Source organism: Bidens hawaiensis, unplaced genomic scaffold (genome assembly GCF_021521415.1).
Source record: "Bidens hawaiensis isolate Kalapana, Puna unplaced genomic scaffold, B.hawaiensis_p1.1 tig00045462_1, whole genome shotgun sequence".
In the NCBI taxonomy this organism is placed as follows: Eukaryota; Viridiplantae; Streptophyta; class Magnoliopsida; order Asterales; family Asteraceae; genus Bidens; species Bidens hawaiensis.
In genome coordinates this window covers 76,596-93,827 of record NW_027498093.1, presented here as the reverse complement: position 1 = coordinate 93,827, position 17,232 = coordinate 76,596, and the positions used below count along the sequence as shown (strand labels likewise).

At 27.3% G+C, this 17,232-nt stretch overlaps 1 pseudogene across 1 annotated transcript; it reads right to left on the bottom strand.

Annotated features, from left to right (window-relative positions):
• Window positions 1-829: 829 nt before the first annotated feature.
• Window positions 830-16,941, bottom strand: LOC143595671 (citrate-binding protein-like; annotated as a pseudogene). The gene is made up of 4 exons (XR_013146563.1): window positions 16,754-16,941; window positions 1,801-1,804; window positions 1,306-1,572; window positions 830-1,216 (listed from the first exon to the last, which is right to left on the bottom strand). The product of XR_013146563.1 is annotated as a citrate-binding protein-like (transcript).
• Window positions 16,942-17,232: the final 291 nt, after the last annotated feature.

The following is a 17,232-nucleotide window of genomic DNA, read 5'->3' as shown; positions in this document are numbered from 1 at the left end:
CGTGAAAAAACGAGGTCGACTAATATTATTAGTTTTACGAGCTGTAATTCAGGATCACATCTTCCAGCAACCATAGACAATTTGTAGAGCTTCAAATCACTAATATATAATACTACGTGGCCTTTTACATCGTAATCGACTATTTAACGAAGTCGATGAGCGGCTAATCTCCTTCAAGTCATTCCTGGGGTGTAGAGTATTGTATGAATTCAGTTTTTCTCATGTTAATACTAAATCTATTGTAATTGTTGATTGATAATCTATGTTGTTTGGTATTATTGAACAAGCGTTAGGTTTAGGTTTATTTTTTCTGAATGTTTGGTTTGTCAATTACTATAATACTTTGCGGATAGGGTTTGCTGATTATTTTTAGATTAATAAAGCATACAACTGACCTTGATTGAGTCACGCTGGTAAGGAACCTTTGGTTACAAGTGTCGTATACTAGCGATTGTTGATGCCTATGATTAGGAGTCATTTAGCTAATCCATATTTATTAGTTGATAGTTGATTTTTGAATCATGGGTGTGGCTTACTTGTCATACATGTTTACAAATACTTGTTAACAAACTTGCTAAGTACTATTTTATTATCATATATTACTAGTGTGATCAGCACTCCAAACTGCTACTTCATGCTTAGAATTAGTTACAAAACACACTGACCACTTACTACTCGTGGCTTGAAACTCTTCTTGCCCTGACTAGTTTAAGATAATTAGGAACATATTTTAATATTATTTATGACCTGCCCTTCGACATCGATTAGAAACACATGAAGACAAATAGTTCCCAACCTACAAAGACTTATTATTGTATCGAAAAATTCATCATCTCTTTTTTGATATTGTGATATCTTTCCAGCGAGATTCCATACAAAAGGAACCATCATGTTGAGAGTAAACACCACACTTGAAATAATGGGATCGTCCTCCATGACCAGAGCCGTCATATTTAAGAACCCCATCTGTGTATACTTTTACATTGTTACCTTCCACATCGTGTACAACATTTAAACGAAACCATCTGTCATAAATATTAGTTAAGATAACTGGATTTCGGTAATAGTAAAGCTTATCATCATATGTTGTAAGCATCGTGGTTGTAGCAGATGGATGTTTTGACCCAAAAACTTGCATTATGCACACCCTAGAGGTCCCATGAGGCACGTATCCATATGCTTCAAATTGCCAAACACCTAAAGAGTAATCATAACCCTTAAAAACAATAAAAATGTCAATTTGTTAGTCTATATAGACACTAGAATTTATATAATTTCCGAAGGGAAGGATGACTAAGTATTTACTTGAAATCAAATTTCAGTACGTGGAGGGGTTTTACTGCCTCTTGAGTGCGGTTTGTCTGTCTTGAGCACCCAAAGCTTGTGGGCGCCATCAGAAAAGTTGTATCGATGATAAAGTGGTACATTGTACGGCTTTTGGATGTCAAAATTGGACTGATTGAGTGGTTATGCTATGAAACCTAATGTGGTATCTATAATTTGATCTCCCATAGGTTTGTACAAGAAAAGGAACAATATCAGAATGTAGGACATGAAATATGTGTGAGAGTTCTTGTTTCACTGGATTTTGGGTGATCACATGTTTATGCTTGAATATATACGGAGTTAACACGAATAAAAAAAACTATGAAGATTACAAAGTAAGTTAAGGTCACTGTCTTTTTAAGAAAGAATTTATTGAATCATCCAATCCAAAGGAGAAAGGAGAGATGAAGAATAAATAAACCACTAGGATCTCTAAGATTAAGATTGCATCACCTAAAATATATGTATACTCACCTTGCTGAAACGATTTGTAACAAGAAGAATCATCTGAACAAATAAAAAAAATAAGGCCATGATTGAGACAATGACTATAAGAACATTCATTACCCAAAATATTAAAAAAAAAATCATAGTAAGCTGTCACATCCAATCTTCAAAAACATACCAAATAAGATGACCCAAATTGTTAATTACATAATCATAAGTTCACCACCTTTTTAACTTTAGACTTATATATATATATATATATATATATAAAAGGGATATTTTAAGAACTAGTTGAGTTATAAGAACTTTGAGAACTCGACTGTGACCACGCATTCAATTAATTGTTTGGTTTTTGTGATTGTGATTAATCTAGAATTTAAAATTGTTGAAGGAGAGAATAAATAATATTAAATGATTAAAGGGTATTTAAGTAAAATAGAAATTCACCTTTTTCAAATTTCAATAAAAACACAAATGAATCATTTCAAATCATGTTTTTTTAAAACAAATGATAAAAATACACCAGATTTTTTTTTATCAAATATATTAAAACTTAATACGATATTATACATATAAAAAATTGTAATTGTTAATAATTTCATATTTTTTTAAAATGTCAATTTTTTAAAAAACAACTTTTATAATTAGAAAAATGTAATTGTTAACATATTTATATATTCATTATTAAATACAAATTTATTTTTTAAACAAAATTACCTAAAATGTAACAAAAAAGATACCTAAAAACTCTTTAATCAACGTTTGTCTCTACACCAATTACACAAATTATCTAACCTAAATACATAAAATTACATACACAAGTTACACAAACTACACATGTAGGGAATTAGATACACAAACACATAAGTTACCAAAACAACACAAATTACATAAATTATCCAAATTTACACGAATTAGATAAAATTACCTCAACTATAGAAATTACCTAAATTGCATCTATACCAATTACACAAATTATCCAACCAAAAAATATAAAATTTACGTAAATTACTAGTTAGACATACTACACATGTTACACAACACAAAATACATAAATTACTCAAATTACCTAAATTGAATCTCAAATGTAAGATCACATTACAATATTGAATGAGCGAAAAAATGAAATATCCATCGTATGAAATCCATACAAATTGTGTAAAGTAATTTAATTGAGTAACTAGAAATAAATAATCAAACTTTATGTATCTATTATTATTTTTTCAGTGTTAATATAATGGAACTAAAAAAAACTGTGAACACGCGAACATAATTTTATTTGAATACATAAAAATAGAAGTTTTACTCCGACTCGCATTTCCATTTCCAAACACATAAACTATTCAAATTTCTATTAAATTATAAGAAAGTATTTTTATACATTTAACATGATAAATACTACAATTCTTAGAAAGAAAAATATATTTAATCAAAAAGTGAAGGTTACTTAAAACTAGTTTTCTTTACACTCAAAAGCAAACAAAAGTTAGCCAAAAAGAGAGTCACTTGTTTGTAAAATAATAAATACCAAAAAATAAAAAAAGAACCAAGTTGATCTCACATAAAAACAACTATCAGCTCTTGTCTTAAAATTTATAACCCATATCATATAGTAAAAAAGTCTAAGTTTTACTATATGTACAATAAGTTATCTGTTTTCTTAAAACTTGTTGATTTTTTTATTCAAATGATCTATTCAATAATTAAAATTAATAACTTTGAAAAAAATTAATAAAGAAAGATAAAAAGAATGATGATGACCTAAATATTAAAGAAAAATAAATAAAACAAGAGACCAAAATACCCTTGTAATATTTTAAATGAAGGATGATTTGTTTTAATTTGGTTTATACATTGAGTTCTTAAGTTCTTACAGTTCAAACTGTTTCTTGCATGAAGTCAACCATACATATATATATATATGTGTGTGTGTGTGTGTGTGTGTGTAGGGAAGATTTCAATTAAGAACCCCTTTGAGTTTTAAGAACTCGAAAGAACTCAGTATAACGATTTTTTTTTCGAATTTTTTTACACATGCGTAATATATGTAAGTTACATACACTTAAAATAATTACAGAATTTTTTACGCACCGAGTCAACTTTTTACACATGTGTAATAGACGTAAAAGTTAGTGTAACCACTTACATATTTATTAACTCTCCTACTTTGACTTTTTTGCCAGATTTAATCTCAACCACATATTCCAATCCATTTAATTAAATGTGTGGCATAGAATTGAGTTCTTAGGTTCTTAAAACTCAACATAGTTCTCAAAATATCTCTCCCCTATACATATATATATATATATATATATATATATATATATATATATATATATATATATATATATATATATATATGATCAAGTTATTCTATAAATGAAGACAAAAATGAGAAGGATTTGTAGCCACATATAAAACCCTCAAAAAAATTATAACTCAAATTTTAATAAAAACGAAAAAATTAAAAATACAAAAAATATTTCTATCGTCTTTCTCGTTCTAAAAAATAAAAGAAAAACAATGTTGAGTGAAAAAATTATTGTCTTTTTGTTTATCATTGTGTTTTGTGTTTATTTTCGTCATTGATTGTGTTTTTTTTACTTAATATTGTGTCTTTTTTTCTTGATATTATGTTATATTACGCAACATTGTGTTATATTTTGTTTTGCATTGTGTTATATTTTGCGATCTATTGTGTCTTTTTTATTTATAATTGTGTCTTTGTTCTTTTCGTCATTTTATCTTTGATCTAGGCATTGTGTCGTTTTGTCGGTTTTTTTTAAACGGGAATAACGGGGGAATCATTTTTGTTTTTTAATTTTTTTTCTTTTTTATTTATATTTTGAGTAATGATTTTTTATTATTTTTTTTAATTTATTTTTAATGGGTTTTTTGTGTGGTCAAAAATCCTCACACTTCTCATTTTTGTCTCCCTTTATATTTTAACTTTACCCTATATATAAATATATATATGTGTGTGTGCACATATAATATATTTAGGAAAAGTATAGAATGAAAACCTTGTTGAATTGTGAAAACCGTGAAATCTAAATTGTGTAGTTTAAAAGGCTTCCGTATGGGCATGTTTATTATTTAATCTTGTATTGAAAATGGTATTATAGTCATTTAACCTTCTTTTTCATCTCTCTTCTTTGTGATATCTATCTATCCTAATAAAAGACTATCACTTTTGCCACTTGTCAATCTCATAGCCCTCCTCACATTTTTTCAACCAATTTTAATATATGGTTCTTATCTGTTAAGCCATTTCAATACATGAACTCAATGTTTTTATTATATGTAAATCTTAACCGATTTATTTATTAACATTAATGTTGAAATAAGAAAATAAGGAAATATAAAAATTGAAGTTGCATGTCTGTTAGAATAAAATTTTAAAATCACGGGTAATTGCAAATAAAGAAAATAAAGGTGCATCATTGTCGAAAAATTTGGATTTGTATGGTAAACTACAAATTGTTTTTAAATTGATATTCGAGCAGCAGGGCATAATTTTTTATATAAGATTGGTTTCAAATTTGGATTTATAATTTTCTCATATGCATTTGAACTTAAGAAAATATGTATTCTCTTAATTTTCTTGAAACATTTTGTATAAATATTACAAACATGGAGAATACCTATTATATATATCTTGGTGTTTAGCATTAAATCATTGAAGTTGAATATTATAACTATAATCCATATGTTTAACGATTTACTATATGAACTATCTGTCATTTTATAAGGGTACATATGAAATTAATCGTTTATTTATATGACTTTTTTGTGTAGTGTAAAATGTTTAGCAGTAAGAAGATTAGTATTTAGTTTTAAATATTTTCTTTCATAACTCAGACCAAAATGCTACATAAAAATATATTTTATGACTTGATTTATACTTCTTTTATACATTTAAATATAGTTAATTTAATATGTATTATAAGACAAATTACTTAATTAAAGCATTCAAAATTTTAAACCAAAAAATGTGCTCCAATCTCATTCCACTATTTTCGCTTTCCAAAATAATTTAGGATCTAAAACCTAGAATACCGTTTTAATTAATTATTTATGTAATTTCATTATTATATTAACTTATTAATTTTATTTTTATACAAATACAACGAATAAGGTTTACGTTAATGTTACATGTTGGTTAGTACTTAATTAAAGTGTTTATTATGGGTTATGTTCAAACTAATAAAGCAATATATAGAATTTAAAAAAAAAAATTACAGTCATAACATTTATTATTAAAAGATGTTACGAAAATTCATTAGGATTCACATTTATTATAATGTAACTTAATAGAAGTATTTGTGATTTTTATTTTTTATTATTTGTAACTTAATCATGCTTCTTGTTACATTTCAAGGAATATTTCATTTTTACATTTTATAAAACAATTTTAATCCAGTTAAAAGTCATTTACCATGCTTCCATAAATATTCAATAACTTCCCATAATATTAACTAATAACACAGTATTAGTATTCAAATTTAAGCGTTTCTAATCTAATAATTTCAACTACTGTAAATAAGAATAACTACCTTCACTTTATATAACTTTAAATCTTCTAATATTCTGCTATTATTTGAACATGGCTTTAAGGTTATTATTTTTTTGTCATTTTTCTAGCAATTACAATTCATATGAAATGAAACAAATCATTTTGTTATAGTTTTCAGTTTTATATGTTGCTTTATTATACAATTGTTAAAAATATAAAATCAATTAAAAAAAATTGTCATACATAGAATATTAATACCAAAAATTTATCATAAATTCTAAAGATTCTGAGGATGATTATATCAACAACGTTCAGGTAATTTGGTTTTTGAGATAATCATGTTTTTTGATAAATATGTGCCGAATCTCAAATGACATCATATTAATTGATTAAAAGGTATGATATTATGTTTATGAATATTTTTTTTGTTAGTTTCATGGATACATTATCATTTATCTAGGGTTGGTATGCACTTGAAGAACCTTATTTGTCAAACAGAAGAGTTATAATCAGACCTATATTTTAGCTTATCAATAGTTACAAGCGACATGAACTAAATATTTTGATTTTTGATAACAATGTATATCGACCAATAAAATCACAAATGTAGTTTACACGGAATGTTTTACCTATTTGTAACATATTTGTGTCTTAATTATGTAATTTCTGTAATTTTAATGTAAATTGTAATTGTATTAACAATATATGATCATTTTATTGACTGTATCACACTAAATGATTAAATTAAAAATTTTCGTCAATTACCTGTGTAATACACATGCCTCAAACTAGTAAGACATACATACATGTTTCTTCAAAACTCAAAATCCCCCAACAACAAATCTCAATTATCTCAGTATCAAGATTCACCCCCTTTGCAACACCATGCACCGCCGCCGCACACCGCCTCAACACAACCATCACTTGCGGCCTCCACAACTTTCACTTGCAAACGAGTAGTCGCTTTACTTCATATCTCGTTGCTTATTCGTATCCCGGATCCGCGATTTCTTGTTGTTTTTAGACATCATATTTGAATCCAGATACTTTGATTTGTTGTTTTTATTAGACATATATGTTTAATTTTTTTTATCTTTAATAACCTGCAAAAAAAAAAACGCAATTTTTTTAGGTGAATTGGGGTTCATGATTAGTAGGGTTTGTTGGTCAAATTGAGGCTTTACAATAAGTGTTCTGTATTACTAGTCTTGATTCTTGAAAGTTAATTTTCCTATTAAAAACCCAAATTTTTTATTTTTTTTTTTATTTTTTTTTTTGCTAAAATTAGGGATTATGATTAGTCTGATATGTTGGTCAAATTGAAGCTTTAAATTGAGTGTTTGTATTTCTAGTGTGGATTCTTGGATGTTTTTTTATAGTTGGTAATTTTGTCTACCAAGTCATGGTAGGTACGAACAAGTCGATGTAATGTATTTTTGCTTCAAGTGAGAATTCATATCTTCCAATTCTATAGACTTGGAAAGATTAAAGTTTTTTTCTTCAAAAATTTGTTGAACTTCTTTTAACTTTCAATTTTCCTTTTTGAACTTTTTTATTAAATTATTGAACTTTTATGTATGTTTGATGCTGAGATTCGTACTTGGAAGTCTTCTGACAGAATTTTGTACTTGGTTGGTTTTCATGGACTTGAAAAAATTAAAAGATGTAAATGCTATAATACATATGTAAATATTATACTATACAGAAAATGGTTAAAATAAAAATACATAGTTTTGTAGGAAGAATAGGAATGATAAAATTTAGAGTTAGGAATTTATTTGAGTCTATTTAAGGAACTATGTAAGTTAAATCCTAAATCCTAGTAAACTATTTATTATTTTTGAAACTACTAATCTTAACCACTAGATCCTAAATCCAAATGCCTAGATTTATTCATACTATTACTAGAAAACTATCTATTTTTACTATAACCCATCCCATACTATACATATATTTTTAACAATTAATATATTTTTTTCTTTTTTCTTTTCTTTTTTTTTTGACCGTTCCTCCTTATGCCCTAGACCACACTCGAGGTTTTGCCTAAAACCCGTTGCTTGTCGATCGTTTATAGAAAAGGTGAAAAACGGGTTGTATTGGATTTGAATTATAATGAAAAATAAAGACTTTAATGTGTAGGAGAGAAAAGTGATTGTTATATAAAATAAACAATTGTAATTACGTTATTACCCTTTTTGTACTTTTTACCATTAATTTAATTAAAACAAAATAAAAAAAATCTTCAATTAATCTTAACCATAGATTGTATTTGTTCAATGGTGGATATAGAGTTTTTAGAGTTTTCACAACTCAAGTGGGCTTTCATTTTAGGCCCCCCCCCCCACACACATATATATGTGTGCGTGTGCGCGCGCGTCTGTGTGTTCAAAATGGAATTCCAAAAGAGTCGGGACTAGGAACCCCCCCCCCCTCGCGCCCTTCATAGTTCTTATGGTGCACCCTCGATCATCTACATCACCATATGTCTTGGGTTTTGCATCCCTCTTTACAAAAAATAATAATTAAATAAATAAATAATCTATGTTTAGCCTTCGGGTTTAGTTTAGCTTTTTTTGCTAGGGAGTGGTGGTGGGGGTAGGGTAGGGCTTTTTTAGCTAAGGTGGAGGTGGTTGGGGGGGGGGGGGGGTTAGTTTTTGAGGGTTTTTTTGTTTGATAAAGTTATATGAGATGTAGATGATCAAATAACATAAACGAAGCGCCCATAAGACTAGATGGATGGTCTAAGATTTTTTTTGTAGTTCCCCAATTAATTCTCCCATGTATATATGGGAATCTTAACGTACAGATTAAATTAGCATGTTAACTGTGATAATTAAGTAGTGTAATTATATATATAACATATATTGTAATTATAGTGTAGTGTAATTACAACATATTGTAATTACGCTATGATGTAATTACACTACTTTATTTTCACAATGAGCACGTAATTTAATTTGTATTTGATTCAAACCCTATATATATATATATATATATATATACACACACATATATCTATGTGTGTGTGAGTGAGTGAGTGCGTGTGTGCAGGTTCAATAGGGAACAACAAAAAGTGAGAAACTATGAACCAGTCTTTTACATGTTAAAAATAATTAAAAAAATCATTTTTATATGTGAAAAGCACATTTTTACATAATCTTTTTTTTTTTTTTGAGCTTTTACATATAAACACATGTAGAAGTTGTTTTCATTAAAAAAGTTTTTTATTTAAATTAGTTAAAAAGACGGTAAAAAATAATATCCTTATAAAGTTAAGTTTTTTTTATTGGAATATCTTCGACATTTATTTATCAGCAAAAATTTTAAAAAACAGCCGATATAGTGCATATGCGCATTAGTGTTGTAGTACACATATATACTAGTGTGTATTCGATGTATGCGTTTATCTTATATTACATATACAATAATGTGTGTCAAATATGTGCATAGTGTTCTTGCATATATGCAATACACTATTGCACTCAGCACTACACTAAGGAACTTTTGTTTTTTGTTTTTTGAACAATATCAACATATGAAAACAATGGAAGAACAATAAACTACAAAACATTTAAAAAAAAGTTAAAAATAATTTATAAAAGTTTTTAAGTTTTGACTTGGTCCCCCCGATACACACATACACACACACACACACATATAGGGTGGGATCAAATGAAAACTCATTTTAAAGAGAAAACATAAAAACTCCTAAATAATTATTTTTAACTTTTTTTAAAAAAACTTTTATTTACTTACTTTTTTTCCATTATTCTTATATGTTGATATTGCTTAAAAAAAATAAAATAAAACATTGTCTGTAAGCTTGTCGGTGTAGTGCATACGTGCAATAGTGTGTATTGCATTTATCCAAGAGTGTTGTATTGCATAGAATACAACACTATTGCACATATTTGATACACACTATTGCATATATGCAATATAAGACTAATGCGTACATCGAATACACATTATTACGCATGTGTAATACAGCACTAATGCATATGTCTACTACGTCGACTTTTATTTTTTTTATATATATTTTTTGTATATAATACAACACTATTACACATATACAATAAATAAATTTTGAATATATACAATTAACCACTACTAAACATAAAATTCACAATAAGTAGATGTGTAATACAACAGTATCGCTTAGTAATACATATGTGCATTACAACGTCTTTTTTTTCATTTTTTTCCGGTGAAAAGTAACAAAATATTAGAAGAATGGAAGAAATGAAAATTTGAAAATATTTTTTTTATTTTTAATTAAATGTAATTCTTTAGAAGTTTTTTATTTTTCTCTCAAATGATGAGTTTTATCATGATACTCTTAACACACACACACACACACACACAAAATACACACATATATATAAACGAAACCCTAAAATCTTACGTGTCGCGATGTGGTCGCTCCCCCCTTTTATGGAAGCCACCAAATTGCTTGATTTTTAAATAAAGTCCTCTCGTTGATTTAACCTAAATTCATGGGTATGGGTCTTACCAAAACCAGATAGCTCTCAAATGAGTTATAACATCTCATTAAATTAATAATTAATCTTACCAATTATTTGATATGAAAATCCTATAAAATAGGGATATACTAAAATTTAATATCCAATTTAAAAAGAAAAAGATACTATTTATAATTAATAAACAATTTTATAGTAAAAAACATAAGCGTGTCATGTGTCACCAAATCCATATATCTTTTAAACGGGCTATAACATATTATTTATTTATGAAAACCTTTCATCAATAAACCCTAAGTATATTATTAACTTTCTTACAATAAAGAAAATTAAAATCCAAAAAATAAATATTAAAAAACGAAAAATGTAAAATAACTATTCTCTCAAGCCATCAGATTGCTTTATTTGTAAATGAAGGTTACTCACGCATTTAACCTGAATTCACGGGTAAAGGTCTCATCAAACACAGATAGCTCTTAAACGAGTTATAACATCTCATTATATTAAAAATTAATCTCATAAAATATTTGATATGAAAATTCCTATAAAATATGGATATACTAAAAAATTAATATCCTATTTTATTTAAAAAAAGATATTATTTATAATTAAGAAACAATTTTATAATAAAGAAAATAAACGGGTAATGGGTATCACCAAACCCAGATAGCTTTTAAACCGGATTATAACAAATCATTTATTTGTGAAACCATTTTATCAACAAACCTCAAGTATATTAATTATTAACTTTCTTACAATAAATAAAATTAAAATCCAAATATACATATATTAATATTAAAAACGAATAATGTAAAACAACCCTGTAATACGGGGGATAAAATCTAGTTAAATATATATAAACAAAGCCTCCCTACATTCTCTCAAGCCACCAGATTGTTATATTTGTAAATAGAGGCTTCTTATGCATTTGACCCGAATTCACGGATATGGATCTCATCAAACACAGTTAGCTCTTAAACGAGTTATAACCTCTCATCATATTAAAAATTAATTTCACCAAATAATTTATATGAAAATCTTATAGAATAGGGATATACTAAGAATTAATATCCGATTTTGTTAAAAAAATCCATAATATATATAATTGAAAGCCCTAAAATCCTATGTGTCGTGATGTGGTCGCTCCTCCCTTTTATGGAAGCCACCAGATTGCTTGATTTTTAAATGGAGGCCTCTCATTGATTTAACCCAAATTCATGGGTATGAGTTTTACCAAAACCAGATAGCTCTTAAACGGGTTATAACATCTCATTAAATTAAAAATTAATCTTACCAATTATTTGATAGGAAAATCCTATAAAATAGGGATATACTAAAATTTAATATACAATTTAAAAAGAAAAATATATTATTTATAATTAATAAACAATTTTATAGTAAAAACATAAGCAGGTCATGGGTCACCAAATCCAGATAGCTTTTAAACGGGTTATAAAATAACATTTTTTTATGAAACTCTTTCATCATTAAACCCTATGTATATTATTAACTTTCTTATAATAAAGAAAATTAAAATCCAAAAAGTAAATATTTAAAAAACGAAAAATGTAAACAACCATTCTCTCAAACCATTAGATTGCTTTATTTGTAAATAAAGGCTTCTCACGCATTTGACTCGAATTCACGGATAAAGGTCTCACCAAACCCATATAGCTCTTAAACGGGTTATAACATCTCATTGTATTAAAAATTAATTTCATCAAATATTTGATATGAAAACCCTATAAATAGGGATATACTAAATATTAATATCTATTTTATTTAAAAAAAAGATATTATTTATAATTAAGAAACAATTTTATGATAAAGAAAATAAATGGGTAATGGGTATCACAAAACCCAGGTAGCTTTTAAACCAGATTATAACATAAAATCCAGATAGCTTTTAAACTGGTTATAACATAACATTTTTTTATGAAACTCTTTCATCATTAAACCCTATGTATATTATTAACTTTCTTATAATAAAGAAAATTAAAATCCAAAAAGTAAATATTTAAAAAAACGAAAAATGTAAAACAACCATTCTCTCAAACCATTAGATTGCTTTATTTGTAAATAAAGGCTTCTCACGCATTTGATTCGAATTCACGGATAAAGGTCTCACCAAACCCATATAGCTCTTAAACGGGTTATAACATCTCATTGTATTAAATATTAATTTTATCAAATATTTGATATAAAAACCCTATAAATAGGGATATACTAAATATTAATATCTATTTTATTTAAAAAAAAGATATTATTTATAATTAAGAAACAATTTTATGATAAAGAAATAAATGGGTAATGGGTATCACAAAACCCATGTAGCTTTTAAACCGGATTATAACATATCATTTATTTGTGAAACCATTTCATCATCAAAACTCAAGTATATTAATTATTAACTTTCTTACAATAAATAAAATTAAAATCCAAATATATATATAGAAATATTGGAAACAAATAATGTAAAACAACCCCGTAATACGGGGGATAAAATCTAGTATATTTATAATTAAGAAACAATTCTATAGTAAAAAAAATAAGCTAGTCTTGGGTCTACCCAAACCCAGATAACTTTTAAAACGGGTTATAACGTCTCATTTATTTGTGAAATTCTTTCATCATCAAATCCTAAGTATATTATTAACTTCCTTACAATAAACAAAATTAAAATCTTAAAAAATATATAAATATTAGAAACGAATAATATAAAACAATTCCATAAATACAAAGGATAAAAGCTAGTATGACAGGGAGAGCAACTCTCCCCAATGGAGACGAATGGCAAAAACGCTCCCAAATTTTTTTTAATGGGGACGCTCTAAAAACATGCATATGTCATATTAGATGTGAAATTTAACGACATTGTTATATAGATGTCTAATAGACTTCTCGAGTACATCTCACATAAATTTCAGGGTTGTAATAGTGATATCTTGATCATTTTGTCTTTATGTTCAAATTTGTCCGTGGGCACCCCAAAACTAGATAGAGACATTGGATTGCTAGAGGACATTCTCATGAATAATACTGGATTTTGTCTCAAAACCACATAAAAAAATTCTTTTCATTCATGCCCAAAGGTGTGTGTATATATATATAAGGAAATATCATGCGAGAAGTGATATTATAACGAAAAGTGTGAGAAACGAATATGAACCATTGATTGTGTTTAATAAGCGGTCTATATTATAAACAGCAAATTCGTTATTAAAAACACATATTTATGACATATAATTTAATAAAAAAGTTAGATACGTCTTTTGTGGTGTATGGTTCATTAAACCAATACTTTAAGTAGTTATTTTTTTGTGCCAATTTAATGCTCATTAGAATGTTAATACTATTTTATTTTTTTCATTAAAATTATGATTTTTTTATGGTTGTGTAAGTTGCCTATTTGTTTTTATAATTTGTTCATAAAACACGTAAATTTTGCAACATTACATTGTGTATTACCGATTTGTTTATTTAGTACATACAATGTACTAAAGTAAGCCTATTTTTATTTGTTTTGTCAACAGTTTATTAAATAAACAAATTGTATTAGATACTACATTAATTATAACTACACAACATTCGAAAGTGTTCATACACTATATTTTTTTACCTACGCTACATTAGATATGTCTGCACTACCCTAGTTATGACTACACAACCATTTGAAAGTGTACATACACAACTTTAGTTTTGTCTACAGTACACTAGATATGTCTACCCAACATTAGTTTTGTCTACACTATGTTAGTTTTACTTACACAAAATTAGTTTTGTCTACACTACATTAGATATGCCTACACTATATTAGATATGTCAACGCTACATTAATTATGACTACACAACATTCAAAGTGTTCTTACATTATATTAAATATGACTACACTACACTAATTATAACTACACACTATTTTAAAATGTGCTTACACTACATTACGTAGCTATATCTACATTACATTAGATAATAATAATAATAATAATAATAATAACAATAATAATAATAATAATAATTAGCCATTTTTATAATAAAATGATTTTAGATCAAATAGATTCCAATAGTTCAAATTTTATATGAAATAAAAAATAATAATAATAGTTTGTAACTTACCATTTGCTAGTAACTTATAATTAATTATTAAACCGTTAATGAGCATGAGTTAGAAAACAAAATACTTTATATTTCACAAATATAACCTTGCATATAAATAATCAGAAAATAAAAAAGAAATTATGTGACTGGTTAGAATCTCTTCTTGCACTTCTCGTAATAAGAAACACTTCTAAAATGAACCTAATCAAATACACACACATGTATATATATAGGGGAGGGTTATCCTAAAAATAAGTAGTTTCCTAGGAAGAGTATGAATAAATCATGGTCATTGAATCATGTTAATCAATGGTTGAGATTTGAAATTACCAAAAACCGACATAGTTTCCTAGTATTACTCTTTCACCATTATAACCGACATAGTTTCATAAAATTATTCCTTTACCATAGGTTTTAATGCCAAATGTTAAAAATATATTGGTTCTAACCATTCCTAGGAAACTTTTTATTCTTATTTGAACCCTTATATATATATATATATATATATATATATATATATATATATATATCGAGTCATGGATTTAAACAGGTTAGAGTCGGAACGGGCTAGAGTCAGAACGGGTTAATAAAAAAATTGGTGTCTTGGTTAGGGTCGGAATGGGTTTCGATAATTTTTTTTAAAATGAGGATGACAGCTTTAGTTTTTTAGAATTTTTTTAATTTATTATTATTATTATTATTATTATTATTATTATTATTATTATTTAGGGGTTTTCTATTAAGATAAAAAGCATATCAAAAAATTCACAAAAAGAATAATAAAAGAAACCATAACTCAAAATATAAATTAAAAAAAAAAGAAAAAATTAACTAAAATATTTTATCCGTTGCCATGATTCTGAAAAACAAAAAACCTCGTGAAATTAGCCGAAACCGAAACAAAAATTAGTTATAACTACACAGTGTTTAGAAGTGTGTATATACCACATTACGTAGCTATATTTACATTACATAAGATAAGCTTAAACTACATAGTTGATTAAAATTAAAAAAAAAGTAACATTTGAGATCAAATAATAATAAAAATAAAGATAATAACAATAGTAGTAAATAATAATAATAATGACGTGAGGTCGAAGACTCACTCAATAATAAACCAAATACAACTAAATAGATAGCAGTAAGTGGGTGTCGAACACAGAGAGTTTGTGAAATATATGTTAATAAAGTAGCTTAGCAATTAAACTAATATAAAAGTAAAAAACAAATGGTAATTTTCAAGTTGATTTTGATTTGATTTTAATATCTAAAATTAACTAACAAGAAAGTTGTAAACGATTGATTAAACAAGCATTCCCTTCGGGGTTCAGGTCATTACTCAACACTCTTGTTAACATTAATGGATAAAGCATAATATCTCGGTTTTGTGCATATACAAATGTTTGTGATTAATCGAGAACTAAGTACTCGGATTCCTAGAATGCGAGGTTGTTACTCAACAATCAATCAATACTATTAACCCTAATTCTCTACACTAAATCTCAATTGTCAATGACACCAAGAACGCATGGATCAAAACTAGGTTTAAACGATATAGATAAGTTGCAAACAATCACACAAGCATCATGATTATACTAACATAAACAATTAGACAATCAATCCAAATTCAAGAACAACTAGCATAAAGTGTCTTGTAATTATCCTTACATCCCAAGAGAAATACCAATGGAATTAGCCACTCATAGTTTTGTTGATCATCATTGCCTCAATTGTCTTCATCATAAGAATCAAACACTCAATCTAATGATTGTAATCACCAAAAACAATGTCTTAGACTCCATAAATCGCCCTTAATTGTTTCCAATCAAAAAGTAGATCAAAAGACCAGCCAAAACGGCTTAATAATAAGAAGAAAAATGGCAGTTACGGCTCGGACAGTGGTCCACGGTCCAGACCGTGGGCCACGGTCCACCCACGGTCAGCTTCTGCCCCATGGTACGGTGGGTTCTGCTCAGACGTTCCCATTGGACTGTGGTCCACGGTGTGAACCGTGGGCAACGGTGGAACTTGTTCCACTTCCATGCTTTCTTCATATTTTTCTCGTTTCAGCACCATTTCCTTTGCCGTCTTCGCCCATGTTTTCGTAACGTCATCCTTTAACTCCTCCTACCTACAATCACACGAGTAACTGTAGTCAACTAACTTCATGAAATTAAGTTAATTACGCAAGTATATTTATATCCTTTAATTCGATTAATTACCTCCCTACGGGTTACTCGTCACATTCCCACACTTAACCGTTGCTTGCCCTCAAGCAACACTTCAAACAACAACACTTCATACCCTATTCCCTCATTATTATAGGTTTGCATTAGTGTCACTTAATGTTATATTTAAAACATAGAA